The sequence below is a fragment of the Hemitrygon akajei genome, chromosome 6 (assembly GCF_048418815.1).
Source record: "Hemitrygon akajei chromosome 6, sHemAka1.3, whole genome shotgun sequence".
Taxonomy (NCBI): domain Eukaryota; kingdom Metazoa; phylum Chordata; class Chondrichthyes; order Myliobatiformes; family Dasyatidae; genus Hemitrygon; species Hemitrygon akajei.
The window spans coordinates 153,063,412-153,079,185 of record NC_133129.1 but is presented as its reverse complement, the minus strand read 5'-3'; the positions used below and the strand labels follow the sequence as shown (position 1 = coordinate 153,079,185).

At 39.5% G+C, this 15,774-nt stretch overlaps 1 protein-coding gene across 6 annotated transcripts in view; it reads right to left on the bottom strand.

Annotated features, from left to right (window-relative positions):
- kmt5b (lysine methyltransferase 5B) overlaps positions 1-15,403 on the bottom strand; it is a 64,758-nt gene extending 49,355 nt beyond the window's left edge. For 2 of the 6 annotated variants that reach the window (XM_073049590.1, XM_073049595.1), the window contains exon 1: positions 14,679-14,930. The gene's annotated coding sequence lies outside the window, so the exon portion shown is untranslated. The other 4 variants (XM_073049593.1, XM_073049594.1, XM_073049591.1 and 1 more) reach the window with 4 other exon arrangements.
- Between the last annotated feature and the right edge of the window lie 371 nt (positions 15,404-15,774).

The window sequence follows — 15,774 nt, the reverse complement described above, 5'->3', positions numbered from 1 at the left end:
TGATAGCAGTCATTGCATGCATGTCAAGCCCATACTACAGAAGCTGTTCTCCAATGGTCTTGGGCACACTTGCCTTTGGACTTTTACCTCACTCCATCAAATTGCAGTACGTAATTAGTGTACAACTACGACATTTTCCATTCTTCAGAAAGATGCTCAAAAGCTTGAACATTAGTAATTCTGTATAATCCTAACAGTGGAATGAACTGAATGTTGTACCACCATTATAACCGTGGACAACTGATATGTCAACACTGACATCACCATACAAGGCATGACAAGCAGCAGGCAACCAGATTAAGAAAGGGCTGTACCACCTTCTAGTACACCATGAGAATGAACTACTCTGGCACCCTTAGCAAATTACCCTGTGAACTAGCACACTAGTCACTGGAAATAGATAAAGCCAAAGAGGCACAACCCAAGGACCAAAGAGAAATGAGTTGATACTCCTTTTTCAATTTCAACTCCAGAACAGGATAGGACATAAGCCTCTGGAGAAAAAAAAAATGGCAGGAAATGAACAAGCTGGCACCTTGTGGAAAAAACTCTAAGACCATCACCTTGTCCAAACTCTGAGAGACAAGTACAAAGGCACAAGACAATACTTTTGATCCAGGTATTGGCAATGTGTCCAAGCTAGAAAAGCAAGGACAACAGCACTATCTGCTGTATGGCAGGATCTGGTAACCGGTCGCCGATTTATCATTTGCTTTGTTTCCATTGATTTTGGTCAAAATAAGGAGGCAACAACAGCAATGCCACAAGAAAATCATTGAAGAATTCACAGGCATTGCCAAGAAAGTTCTTCTCAGTGAACAATTTGACAACTCCCAATAAACATAAGCTGTAGTGTTTATAATGCCTGACCTTCCCTGAAGTCCAACATTATTAGCATCTATGAAAAGGTATCCTGCGGGGTTGCCTTGACAACAATTGAATCAAAAGCAAAAATAAATAAATCACAAACATAAAGGCATTCTTGCCATCAAGACTCAAGGGGATCAAGAAAATAGATCCACAACTATATAAAGGTCATTAACTTAAAAAGGAAGAGTACAGCAAATCCAGAAGTCTACTGACAAATACAACATGCTCAGACTCTCCAATCCTATCAATGAAACCATAAGACATAGGAGCAGAATTAGGCCATTCAGTGCATCACACACATCTGCTCCATCATTCCATCATCGCAGATCCTGGATCCCACACAACTCCATGTACCTGTCTTCTCGCTATATCCATTGTTCCCTGATTGGTCAGGGCATCAATCAATTTCCACCTCAAATACAGTCGGCCCTCCTTATCCGCGAATTCAACCAACTGTGAATCGAGAAAACCCGGAAGTGCTCTTTCAGCACTTATTGTTCGAACATGTACAGACATTTTTTTCTTGTCATTATTCCCTAAACAATGCAGTATAATAACTATTTTACATAGCATTTACATTGTATTAGGTATTATAAGTAATCTAGAGATGATTTAAAGTACACGGGAGGATGTGCGTGAGTTATCATGGATCGGGATTGAAAAAAATCGGAAGTTCTCTTACTAAGTAAGTCGGAACAGGTACATCTGGTATTATTTAGCGTCAATTAGTCAAACATTTGTCTTAGTATATAGTTTATATTTTACTTTTCTATGCATATAAAACGCTTACGAACGTATGTTTCAACACTGGCTCGGGAACGGAAGCTCGCGAGTTCGATCCGGTAACAGATCACTCCCGAGTGCGCTCTCCACTGTGCCGGGTTGATGTGGAGGATCAAAAACCTAAAACCCAATAATTAAACTACTACCTTGCTTAGTAATAATTGTAGCTTTCACCGGAGCAGGGCCTTTCTCACTTTATCCTTTAATATTGTTCCAATCGTTGACTGACTGTAGTCTAATGGCTTTTCCAATGACCGATGGTGTTTCACCTCTTTCTGATCGCTTTATTATTTCCACTTTATTTTCAATTGTGATCTTGATTATTTTCGTGAACAGAAACACTGTGGATTCAGAGCCCACCGCCGGGTCCTAATGTCCACCGCACTGAGACAAGTTAAATAAGGTGTGGGGTTCCTCTGGGTCCTAAAGACCACCGCATTAACACAGGTTGAGTAAGGGACTTGAGCATCCGCGATTTTTGGTATCCGTGAGAGGTCCCGGAACAAATCCCTCGCGGATAAGGAGGGCCGAGTGTATACTCATGGATTTGGCCTCCACCACAGTCTGTGGCAGGGCATTCTACAGATTTACTACTCTCTTGCTAAAAAAATTCCGTTACCTGTTCTAAAGCCCACCCCCCCCCCCTCAATTTTGAGGCTGTGCCCTCTAGTCCTGGATATCCCCAGCATAGGAAGCATCCTCTCCACATTCACCCTATTTAGTTCTTTCAACATCTGTAGGTTTCAATGAGATTCCACACCCACCACAAATTCTTCTAAATTCCAGTGAATAGTACAGGCCCAAAGCTGCCAAACGGTCCTCACAATGTTAACCCCTTCATTCCCAAGGTCATCCTTGTGAACCTCCTTTGGATGCTCTCCATTGAGAACATATCCTTTCTGAGATATGGTCCCAAAACTGTTGACGGTACTGCAAGTGCAGATTGACCAGTGTCTTATAAAGACTCAGTATTATCTCTTTGTTTTTATATTCTATTCCCCTTGAAATAAATGCCAACATTGCATTTATACTATCTACAGATACAATACTATCTATCCCAAACGTGAAGGGAGTCACTCCGAGAGTCAAATATGAAGGGAAAGTAATCACAGTCAGCAAGACGATTTGTGTCTGCTGGAAAGAACACTTTGAAGATCTTCTCAATTCAATCAAATCTTATATTTTATGCAGCTTTTAACCATTTCAGCTTGACAAGAGTTGGGAAATCTATCCAATAAAGTATCTGGAGCAGACAAAATGATGGAGAAGTATTTTTAGAAACATAGAAAACCTACAGCACAATACAGGCCCTTTGACCCACAAAGTTGTGCTGAACATCCCTACCTTAGAAATTACTAGGCTTACCAATAGCCCTCTATTTTACTTCAGTTCCTACTGCAAAAAATGCCAGGTTGTACAGGCAGTTCAAAAGTTCAACTCCGACAGTAAAGTTACAGTCTACTGTTTGCAGGGATCACTTAGCAGAAAAAGTGCAATTAATGAAGTATTTTGTTACTTTCCTTGTTTTATTTGCCACAGCAAGCAGTCACAGAGTTTCACCAGTGCCATCTTAAACCAGAAGATTCGTCATATCTTCCCCATTTTACTGGAGAACTTCTTGGAATTAGTTTGGATTCAACCTATAAGATGGACAAGAAATTGTATAACCTTCACTGCCTCCATCCCAGAATCAAGATGACTTCAACCTCAGTCAACGAGTTACAGTACTACAAAGGTGCTTGCAAGCAAGTACATTCAGAAGTAAAGTTCCAAACCTAGCATGCAAGGGAGAATAGGATTTGTAGGACGCCAGTGCAGTGAAGTGGTTAACATGACACTATCAGCTCAGGGTGTTCTGAAGTTCAGATTTCAATTCCCACACCATTCTGTAAGGAGCCCGCATATCTTCCACGTGGAATGCTTGCATTTTCCCCCAAGTGTTCCAGTTTCCTCACACACTCCAAAGGTGTACCCAGCTGGTCATTGTAAATTGTCCTGTGATTGGGTTAGGGTTAATTGGGTTTCTTGGGGGTTGCTGAGGCAGCATGGCTCAAAGGGCTGAAAATAAAAATTCAAAAGACAAAAGTCCTTCTCCTACCAGTCCACACCACACAAGGTCAATTATGATACAAAACACTGGCCTATACAAATTATTCCATCTACAGTATCATCTCTCAGCAAAGACGGGCAATGAAATCCATTACAATCTCCAGTTTATAAGCATATTCTTCAGCTACTCAAGGAAGTGATCCAAGCCCTACAGCTCAACCACAAACCCAGCAGCAGTAACCCTTTGGACCATGTTAGCTCAAAGAAATGAAATTTCAATCAGCTCTAAAGGGTAGGTAGGCCACATCATCGGCATACCAGATGTCAGGCGCTCAAAAAAAAACTCCTCAAATGCTTCCAAGGATTCCACAAAAACTGACTTATGAGCAAAGCCTCAAAAAAAAACGTAAGATCTCTGAAGACACAAAACAATCCCTGATCAAAGACTGCACAAATTGGTGAGGTGGCACTTAAGGAAAGGATTAAGCACTTAGAATCTGTCCCTTCAGGTTTCACCTAGAGCAGACTCTGAATTCCACCAAGAATTCACTGGTCACCTCAAAATACACAGCACTACAGTGAAAGTGAGTCATTGTCAAAGGGACTAAAGAGATTAATATAATACATTAGTACAAGTACCCCTCAAAGTATTGTAAACACCAAATTAGATGCAATTTGCCTAATCTTAACATTATGTTTTGTTAGTTCAACTTCAAGGAAGCATAGTTTGAAACATTTCCAGTCGGACTAAATTAGTACAATAAAGTAACTCCTAAGAGTGGTCAATACAAATTTTAATCCCAATGCAAGGTTATTACAGGAAAGGCTAGCTCCTTCACAAAACTGATATTGGGCTTGTTAGCTGACAAATTCCTCCTCATCCAACCTCAGTTTTCATTATTGGTGATGCACTGGATACCAGTTACCTGGGACAGTCACTTATTTGGACAACACTTAAAGAACAAAAACGAATGAAGAAAAAAGTCTAGACTCCTTCCATTTACTTGGGATGCTGCTGCTTAATTGGGACAGGAGACAAAACAGTTGTCAAGCAGTATCTAAAGAGCACTATTAAAACAATGTAGCAAGCTTTGAGCGAATGGTATTTGAAATAGTGCCAGTTGCATGTTTGTGTTCAAAAAGTAGTGATTTTTTGTCACTGATAGTTGGAAGAAATAAGCAGTGAGACAATTTGGAACTGTTTTGTGCACTGTGGTTTCAAGCATTCAGGTTTGAAGATGCGAGAAACAGCTGGGAGTGAAAACAAAACTATTTCACTACTTCAGCAAGTTAAGAACCAAGAAGAATTAAGGTATTGACAATATTGAATGTTACAATGCAAATGAGAATTTGGAGGATGCAGTCGTCAAAAGCATTTGAGAGGGTGGAGCTTAGGAGGAATGATGGCGCCTGACGGTGACTCCTTAGCTTACATCTTTGGAAATAGCTCTATTTCTAACTTTATTATCTTTATTTTTCCTTTTCTGGTTTTTTTTTAAGACTCTGACCTGGGGTTACACGCAGGCTTTGGTTCTTTGCGGGAATGGGACCCATTCTCAGGGTTCCATGACTGGCCGCTATTCGTCATGCCAAGGGTTTGGCCTGAGAATCACAATCGTGTTCAGAAGCCTAGGATCTTGGGGCTCTGGAGAAGGGAGGATGAAGGGTTAGTGTCACGGCCGGAGACTCGTGTGTCGTTAGGGAGACAGAAAATATTTCATAGTGGGCCCAAAGACCCAAGGTCTTTACGATCTTCAGACACAGAGCTCGAAAAAAGCGACAAAATGGATTTTTAAGATCGTAAACCAGCAGTTTGTTGTTATGTCTCCCACCCACTGTGAAAATAGAGGACACCTCCCTCTCTCTTGCCAGAGAGAGAGAGAGAGAACCTGTGGGTTGTCGAATTTGGATGAAATGCAAAGCTTTTGGGTAACCTTGGTCAGTGTCTTTGCTATTGCTTAGCACACAGTCGGGCTTGGTGTTTGTACCAATGCATGTTTATTTTTGCTGGTGGGGAGAGAGGGGATCATTGCTCGCTGTCGCTTACTCACAGGTGGGGGGAGCTTGGGGTCTTTAAGGTTCTCACATTTAACTGTCGTTCATTCTTTGGGGTAGCTCTCTGTTTTCGTGGATGTTTTGTGAAGAAAAAGCATTTCAGGATGTATATTGTATACATTTCTCTAACATTAAACTTGACCTATGAACCTTTGAAGGCAGTTCCTTATCTGCACTAGGTGTCTACGCTGATTTGTTTGATTTACAGTCAAAAGAACATAGCAACATACACTGGATGAATTCCTCTGACGATAACGAGGAATTAAGAGTTTATAGTACAAAAACTGTATTGTTAGTGCTCTAATTTGTTCTGCATTTCATTTAAATACACAATTTGCTACTCAGTTACATGGTAGTTTGTTTTTTCAATGCCTTTAACTATTCCCATGAAACACTGCCTAATTGGGCCAAAATGTACTGATCCCCATGCGTCCCAATGATCAGAATCCACTGTATAATCCATATTAAGCACATTGCTCTAACTCATAACTCTAATAGTTTTATTAGAAAAATAAAACACTGGGAGATCCTGCTTTTACAGTAGAGGAGGCCATGGATTGACAGGATCTCCCAGCAGCCACACATTTTAATTCCACGTCCCAATCCCATTCTGATATGTCTGTCCATGGCCTCCTCTCCTGTCAAGATGAAGCCACACTCAGGTTGGAGGAACACCTTATATTCCGTCTGGGTAGCCTCCAACCTGATGGCATGAACATTGATTTCTCTCACTTCCATTAATGCCCCTCCTCCCCTTCTTACCCCATCCCTTATTTATTATTTCCCCCTTTTTTAAAAAAAAAATCTCTGTCCCTCTCACAATCACTCCTTGCCTGTTCTCCATCTTCCTCTGGTGCTCCCCTCCCCTTTCTTTCTCCCTAGACTTCCTGTCCCATGATCCTCTCCCTTCTCCAGCCTTGTATCCCTTTTGCCAATCAACTTTCTAGCTCTCAGCTTCATCCCTCCTCCTGTCTTCTCCTATCACTTCAAATCTCCCCTCCCACTTTCAAATTTCTTACTATCTCTTCTTTCAATTAGTCCTGACGAAGGGTCTCGGGCCAAAACGTCAACTGTACTTCTTCCTATAGATGCTGCCTGGCCTTCTGCGTTCCACTAGCATTTTGTGTGTGTTGCCTGATTTCTGGTCTTTACATACACATACATTTTGAAATCCTACCAACAGAAAGCGTATTTGATTTATGCTCAACTACTCAGATTTCCTGCATTTGCAGTTTTTGTAAACTTGCATTAAAAGACTGGTCATCACATAAGGTTATACCGAACCAAGTATCTCTAAAACCAGTCCTTGGCCTCAATTATTTCCAATCTATTAGTTACTTAGCAGAGTGTTAAGAGTGAAGGTGATGACATGAAAATAGATGGAAAGGCACGCTACAATAACAGGAAAAATCACAAGGCAGAGGCTAATCTCAAATGGAAAGAAACTGCAAATAAGTGACCTATAGCCATGGAGTTCTTGTGCATTAAACTCAAATAAGTTAGCTATACAGGTGCAAGATTCAGACAGACATGTTATCCTTTATTGCTAAGGGAATAGAGTTTAAAAATATTGTGATGAATAAACAGGGTCTGAATAAGGCTGCAACTGGAGTACTGTGTGCACCAATGGGACCCTCACATTTAAGAAAGGATCTACTAGTATTAGAAGCAGTTTAAAAGAGATTCATTAAATTAATTCTTCGGATGAGTGGGTTGATTTAGCTTGAATAACTAAAACATTAGACACATAATCAATTAGCATTGATCATATCAAAAGACAGCATAACAAGCTAGATTTTGAAAAATTTCCACGCGTGGAGGGGGTCACGAAGGAGCAGTCAGTCTTTTAAAACAGAGATTCATAGCAATTTATTCTTAGAGAGTGTAAGAAATTACTGAAATTCTTTACTCTGGAAGATTATGGTGACTAAATCCTGAAGGTATACAAACAGAAGATAGACAAATTTTTGAAAGATCTGGGAATTGAATGCTATATCAAACTGGCACAATTGCCACTCCAGGGAAAACAACCCAGTTTGCCCAGTCTGCTCTTATGCATATACCATCAAATCCAGGACAAATCCTGGTAAACTTCATCTGCACCCTCCCTATAATGGGGCAAACAATTGAATGCAATACTCCAAATGCAGTCAAACCAATTGTATTGTAATGGTGCAATACAATTTGACTTTTGAAGTCAGTGCCTCAACTAATCAAGGCAAGCATGCTAAATGCCTTATTTACTACCTTATCAACCTGTGTAGCCACTTTCAGGGTGCTATGTTTTACTCAAAATGTCTGTACATTTACATTTGGCATCCCAAAATTCAACACTTCACACCTGGACAGATTAAGTCCATTTAATCTGATGGGAACTAGAGCAGCAGATCAGATAGTAGAGTGGAATGGTGTGGAGAAAGATGTTGTTAAGCCTACATACAAAAATCAGGCATCAGAAGGTTGAGCACTGTGGGACTAGCGTTCTGAGCTACACACATTTGACCGCAAGTAGTAATGCAGGAAAGGCAGATGAGCTTAAAGCATGGATCAGCATGTGGAATTATGACATGGTAGTCATTAGTGAGACTTGGAACAACAGGACTGGCAGCTCAGTGTTCCGGGGTTCCATTGTTTTATTAGTGGTAAGAGTGAAAGGGATTAAAAAAAAAAGGAAAGGTGGCATTACTAATCAAGGAAAATGCCATAGCAGTTCTCAGTCAGGACAGACTGGAGAGCTCATCTACTGAGGCTTTACGGGTAGAACTGAGGAATGAGAAAGGCATGACCATGTTAATGTTATTGTATTATAAACCACCTAACAGTTCACAGGATTTAGACGGGCAAATTTGGAGAGAAATCGCAGACTGTCGCAAGAAACACAAGGTTGTGATAGTGGGTGATTTTAACTTACCACATATTGACTGTATTGACTGGGACTCACATATGTAAAAAGGCTGGGAGGGAAAGAGTTTGTCAAATGTGTTCAGAAAAGTTTCCTTAATCAGTACACAGAAGTCCCAACTTGATAGAGTGTGATACTAGATCTCCAATTAGGTAACGAGACAGGACAGATGACAGAAGTTTATGTAAAGGAACACTTTGCATCTAGTGATAATAATGCTGTTAGATTTTCAAGGTAATTATGGAAAAGGATAGGTCTGGTTCTCAGATTGAAATTCTAAATTGGAGAAAAAACAATTTTGATGGCATCAGAAAGGATCTGGCAAGTCTGGATTGGGAATATTGCGTACAGTTTTGGTCACCTACCTACAGGAAAGATACAAGATTGAAAGAGTGCAGAGAAAATTTATAATGATGTTGCCGGGAGTTATAGGGAAAAATTGAATACGTCAGGACTTCAATCCATAAAACTCAGATAACTGAGCGGCGATTTGATCAAGGTATACAAAATTATCAGGGGTATAAATAGCTTAAATGCACACAGGTTCTCGCCCCCCCCCCCCCCCCCAGCGGTAAGGTGAGACGCCAACTACAAGGTCATAAGTTAAGGGTGAAAGGTGAAATGTTAAAGGGGAGCTTCATCACAGAGAGTGGTGAGAGTGTGGAATGAGCTGCCAGTGCAAGTAGCGGATGTTGGGTTGATTTTGGAGAAACATAGACGGGAAAAGTATGGAGAGCTATGGTCCAGCTGCAGGTAGATGGGACTAAGCAGATTAATGTTTCAGCACACAGATGAGTGGAAGGGTCTGTTTTTGTGCTATAGGTTCTATGACTCTTCTATGACTCCATATGCCAATTTTTCACCCAAATCTATAACGGAGATTCCTAGCGCAGGATTTCATAAAGGTTAACTTGCAGGTCCCCAGTAACACAAGTCTAAGGTTAGGAAGGCAAATGTAATGTTAGCATTCATTTCGAGAGGACTAGAATATAAAAGCAAGGATGTAATACTGAGGCTATAAGATTATAAGAAATTGGTTAAACCACATTTGGAGTATTGAGAGCAGTTTTGGACACCTTATCTAAGAAAGGATGTGCTGGCTATGGAGAGGGTCCAAAGGAGGTTCAAAAGCAAGATCTCAGGAATGAAAAAGTTAAAAGTATGAGGAGCATTTGATAGCTTTGGTACTGCACTCGTTAGAATTCTGAATAATGAAGAGGGATCTCATTGAAACCTATCAAATATTGAAAGGCCTAAATAGAGTAGATGTGGACACGACGTTTCCTACCGTGGAGGAGTCTCAGACCAGAGGGTACAAACTCTACAGAAAACATCCCTTTAGAACTAAGATGAAGAGTAATTTCTTTAGTCATTGGTGGTAAATCTGTAGAATTCATTGCCACAGACAAATGTGGAGGCCAAATTATTTGGTACATTTAAAGCGGAGGTTGATAGCTTCTTGATCAGTAAGGGTGTCAAAGGTTATAGGGAGAAGGCAAGAGAATGGGGTTGAGAGGGATAATAAACTACTAGTGTTTAAAAAACAAGGTCACAAGTTTATTTTAAGTTTCCCATTCACACCTTAATCTATTCCTCTCATAATGTTATATACTTTTATCAAGTTAACCCTTATTCTCTGACACTCCAGAAGAAATAATCAACTTTGTCCAATCTCTCCTAATAGGTAATACTCTCCAATCCAGGGAACATCTTAGTGCACCTCTTCTGTACCTTCCCCTAAAGCCCACATAGCCTTCCTGTAGTGTGGCAACCAGAACCACACATAATATTCCAAATACAGTCAGAAACTTTATACAGCAGCAGCATGACTTCCCAACTTTTATACTCAAAGCCCCAACTAATCATGCCACATGTACCAGACACTGTCATAATCACTTTATTGTGTAGCCACTTTGAGAGAACAATAGGTTTGCACTTCAAAATTCCTAAGCACTTACTGTCATTTACTGTATACTTTCCATTTGCATTTCACTTCTCAAAATGCAACACCTCTGAATTAAACTCCATCCTAGATTTAGACCATCTAGTATTACCAAACATCTTGACAGGGAGTAGTCTTATAGTGCCATGATATGTTTCTGCCGCCGGTCACTGCTGACCAAAGAATGAAAAAAATCTAAGGGAGCATTTTTTAAAAAACTGCAAACAATTAATCCAGGAAAGTTTATTTTCTATAGCCAGCCATATTTTATCATACAAACACTTGCTATAATTCTTTCCATCCAATGAATAATCACTCTAACAGTATCCGTAATTGAATTTCCAGAACAGATACAGTATAGTGATTCATAAATACAATGAAAAAATTAGCTTAAAAATGCTCTAAAATATACAGGAGAATTTGCTTATAGTCAGATCTCATTCCTAACCTGGGGAGCAGCTGTAACTGTTTTAGGTGCTGGTACTAGTCAGGGCATTAGTGATGATTCCCCTGCTCCTCTGTGAACTGGCACCTCTGGATCTTTTATTGCTACCTGGGAGAGCAAGCAGATCTTTGCTTGAAGTCTTATCCAAAAGACTCCTACAATACTGCATTGAAGTATAAATTGAGATTATAGTTTGCACGTTTCTGAAGCAACATACGGAAGGGTAGATGGTGGTAATAACAAAGTGAAGACCAGCAATGGTCAATAAGATAATACATGTCATACATGTGCTGCAAGAACTTATTACACACAAATTTGGTGCCTTTTTAATTTTGTTGCTACATGCAAATACATATTTTGTTGGGAGTTTCAAGAGCATATAAAGGAGTAGGTTTTAAGTGAAAAATGTAACTGGTATGTTTAAGATTAATAACTGGCATTGTCTTTGAAACAAGTATATATTGAAGTTGAATGTGCATAATTTCTGTCATTAATGTTTGGCAAGTTTAATGTATTTTCAACATGTTACTGTGATGTTCTGAAACAGTTTCTTAAAACAAATCAAGATTTCTTCAGTTAATGGCCCTAATCTTGATAATAATTTGATTAAGTACAACTTCCTGTTCTCAAATTTATGAAATATTATTCTATACCATCCATGAGAACATTTATCCTAAAATGAACAGTACAAATGATCAGTTATCAAATGTGCTGTTTAAACACACACCTGTTGCTGTTTCTACAGTTAAATATATTGTAGAGCAAAATTAAATGGCAAGATTTTATGGAAATTAAAATGAATAAAGATAATTTCTGGCAAAAATAATTAACTGATTTAGCTAATTAAAGACATGAACAGTAAAATGATAGATCATTCAACACCTTAGGGTTGTTCAGCCATTTACCAAGATCATTTTTAATCTATTTGCTTTAATTCTACATCCCTGTATTTTCTTTACTTGTCTAAAATCTAATTGATCTGCACATTTTGTACTATACACATGCACTGTGGACAAACAGCATTGAATTTGCATTGTTCCAACAAGATACTATCTCTGTAGCACTGTATGAGGGAGAAAAGTTTACTAAGGATTTGGGAAAACCACTGTTTTTTTTTTATTTTGAATGTCATTCATCTCTGCAGATGAAGAAATCTTAACTACCGTTACCTTAACATTTGATCTGAAAGTCAGCAACACAGATAATACAATAATACACACTTACAATACTTCCATCAAATGCCATCTTTTGTTACATTACAAAGTTTAATTTACTGGCAGATGCTGGCAATTTAGTTGATTAATACATTAGTTTGCTGGGACAACTATTATTTTAAATATCAATTGAAATGCCAGACAGATTTAAATCACTATCCAACTCTTGTATAAAGTATTTTCAGTGCAGAATCATTAACCATCTCACTGCTGGGTCAGCCAGGGTGCAAATATTCAAAATATTTTGCAGCCAACAAAAAAATGTCAGAGGGAAACAAGTTGCTGAAACATATTCAAAAAAATTCCACAGGAAGATAGAGAAGGACCCAATAAACTATTCTAGCCAGGACACCCCTGTTCCTGTTGTTCAAGCAGAGACACAAGTCATTTACCTGCAACTGTGCAGGGAACACCAGAAAACAATCCCTCAGGACTGTACTACAGTTTTAGCACAGATTAAGAATTCAAACATCTAAAGTGAGTGAACAACTTCTGTAATCTAAATTGTGCTATCATTATAAACAAACTTCATTCCCCAGGTCTAAGAGGACATAGGTAAAAGGAGAGTCGGTCATTTCATCCATAACATTAATATCAAGAAAGATAATTGCTTCCCTACATCATGAATATTCTTTAAAAAGTTACTTAACCCTCCCAAAAAGTGTCATATTATTTCCTGCAGAATTCCAAGTTTTTTTTTAAAATCGCTGTCAACTTGTGCCTCTTAACCTGTAGTATTAGTTTTGTATGGACCTTTCAACTACAAGGATGAAAATATTATAAATGAAAACAAGACTTGCCCTAGAGGCAAATTCCAAATTATAAATTAACCAATTACTGAAATTAAGTATAGGTCTCAGGCTTCAAATATACACTTTTTTTGAAAATGATGCTTTCCAATGACATAAATAGTAAAAAAAAATACAGTGAAGCAATGCACACATGCTACAATTAATTTCATTGTCAAAAATATTTTCTTTTAACCATATGAAGCCATCATATTTACACCTCTTAAGCACTTAACCCAGGCATTGCAAAAAAAAATTAAAATGTAGACATTAAGCAAGTTCTCCTTCAAAGTTAGGCAAATCCTCCAAATGTTAACTCCGCATACCCAGTCACCAGGACCACCTCCATACTTGGTTCTTACAAAGTCATCAACCACCTTCAAAATTGACGCAAAAATGGCTCGAGGCAGATAGAATACTGTTAAGATTTTTAAGACGGGGGAGGAAAGTTCGTGAGGGGCACTTTATTTATACGTAGTATGGGGTAGGTGCCTGGAATGCGTTACCAGGGATAGCAGCTTAGTGAAATGAAAGAGGCTTTTAGATAGACACAGGAATGTGAGGTGAATGGGAGAGACATGAACGATACACAGAAAGAGAACGTTTAAAACAAAATGGAATCAAGAACGACACAACATCGTGAGCTGAATGCCCTGTCGAGTGCTGTAGTGCTCGATGTTCGAATAATTGGGATAGGAAAGTCCTACTTCTCAAACAAAATCCAGTTATTGCCATAGTTCTAAAAAAAAATATGAAGGAAATAGCCTTCTTACATTCACAAGTGCCCAACCACTGCAAAGAAAAATTCTTTGCATAACATCGCAAATCAGACTAGCGACATGTTAATAGAATAATTTCTTACCCTTGACCTCAAGCACGAAAGTCAAACGTCAGGACTGCCTGAGTTTACAGCCTTTTAATCTATCACCTACTATCTTTCACTGCCCCCTTCCGACTGAATGGAAAAGGAAACCTAAACAACAAAACCTGAAGGCTAGATAGATTATGTACAGCTAGTCGAAAGAAACACTGGGACGAAGAGGGCGATTAAACCCGCATCACCACAGTCCACAAGCAATCAGCACATCGCACCGACAAAAAAAAAGGAGACACATTTAAATACGAAAAAGCTTACACCACTAGATTGTCAGCATTTAATCCTATTCTCCCCAAAGACACGGTTCCTTTCTCCTCCAGCTGGCGGCGTGTGCGATTATTTTAGGACCGACTCGTCTCTTTAAATCACCAATATTAAAAAGATACCAGAAATACAAACATACAGCTGTCAACAATACCAAATCCTACATCCATCCAGGGACCAAAACAGAGAATGGATTTTAAAAAGCTCCCGAATACAATTACAGTGAAAGCAGGCGATAAAAGTGAAGATAAAGCCGGTTCCATTTTGTGCGCTTGGAAAGGAAAAAGAGAAATGTTCAGGCCGAAAGTAAAGCCTCGCCACAAACCCATCCCCATGACACTGGATGCCAGCTCTCTATTCTTCCCCAGCTCTTCAGCCACCACCTAAAAATCATTCTCACTCGTCCGCGAAGAAGCGAAAACAATTACAAGGAAGAAATGTCTTATCTATAAAGAGAGACGAGCCCAGCAACCATTTCTCACACCTTACCCAACTTCTCTGCTTTTCGCGGCCGCAGGGGTGGAACCATAAATACAGAAACGCAGAGTCGTCCTTTATTCTCTTTGTTTTAATTTAAACTCGCTTGTTTTTTTTTTAGTTTATTAGTTTGCCTGACTTCTCAGGGCGAGCCGGGGATCCCAGTCCCAATTTCTGGGACAATTTCTAGAAAATTAACATTAAAATTCAACATGGCGGCGGCGGCGGGCGGGCGAACAGCGGCTCCCGCGGCACACAGCAAATAGTCCGCCGTCGCCGCCGCCTGCCCCGACCATCGCCCGAGCCACTCCGAGCCTCCCCGGCCCAACCTCTCCCGCTTCCCGGAAAAAAATAAAATAACGTACGGAAAACCTGGACGTCCGCTTGATATTTTCAACCAGGGCGCGTTTTCTCCCCCAAAAGACAATCGTAAATTTAAATCCCCTATTTCCCAACTGCGGATGTACACAAAAATTAGTTCCTCCATCTCCCCACCTCTGCAAACAATTCATTTCCCTTTAACATCGCCCGATCGTGACAAGATAGCCGGGTTTCACGCTCCAGCTCCCCTCGCTGCAAATTAATGCCACTTGTGAAAAAAACAATAAGACTCAAATTCAAAGACCTTTGCGGCGTCCTCTCTCAGTTGCATCATATTGCCGGGAAGCCAATAAGGTGTCGATATTATCTCCTTTAAGGGTTGTTCGTGGGTTTATTCCCCACCCTGCCCCTCCTTCTTCACCCCTCCCCAGAAGCAACTGTTGTTTTGTACTGTTGAAAAGTAGATTTAAACCCCTAAGCAGCAGTTGGAACATGGATGTGTTTAGAGTAACAATACAGTATTATTGTCTATTAGAAACGTCAAGCTGCCTTTATCATTAAAATATGAAATAAAACATTTCACAATCACTTTTTAATCTACTTTTGTAGGTTATACACCTAGTCACCGGAATTACTCGACACTTAACAAAAAAGGAACTTGGAGGGTTTTAGGGTGGCTTTACTGTATTTACTCAAAACATTTCATCTCACAAGGCTGGATCAGTTATTTGATATTAAAATATATATTCTGATTACATTTGGTTTCTAAAGTTTCTAACAGTTAATA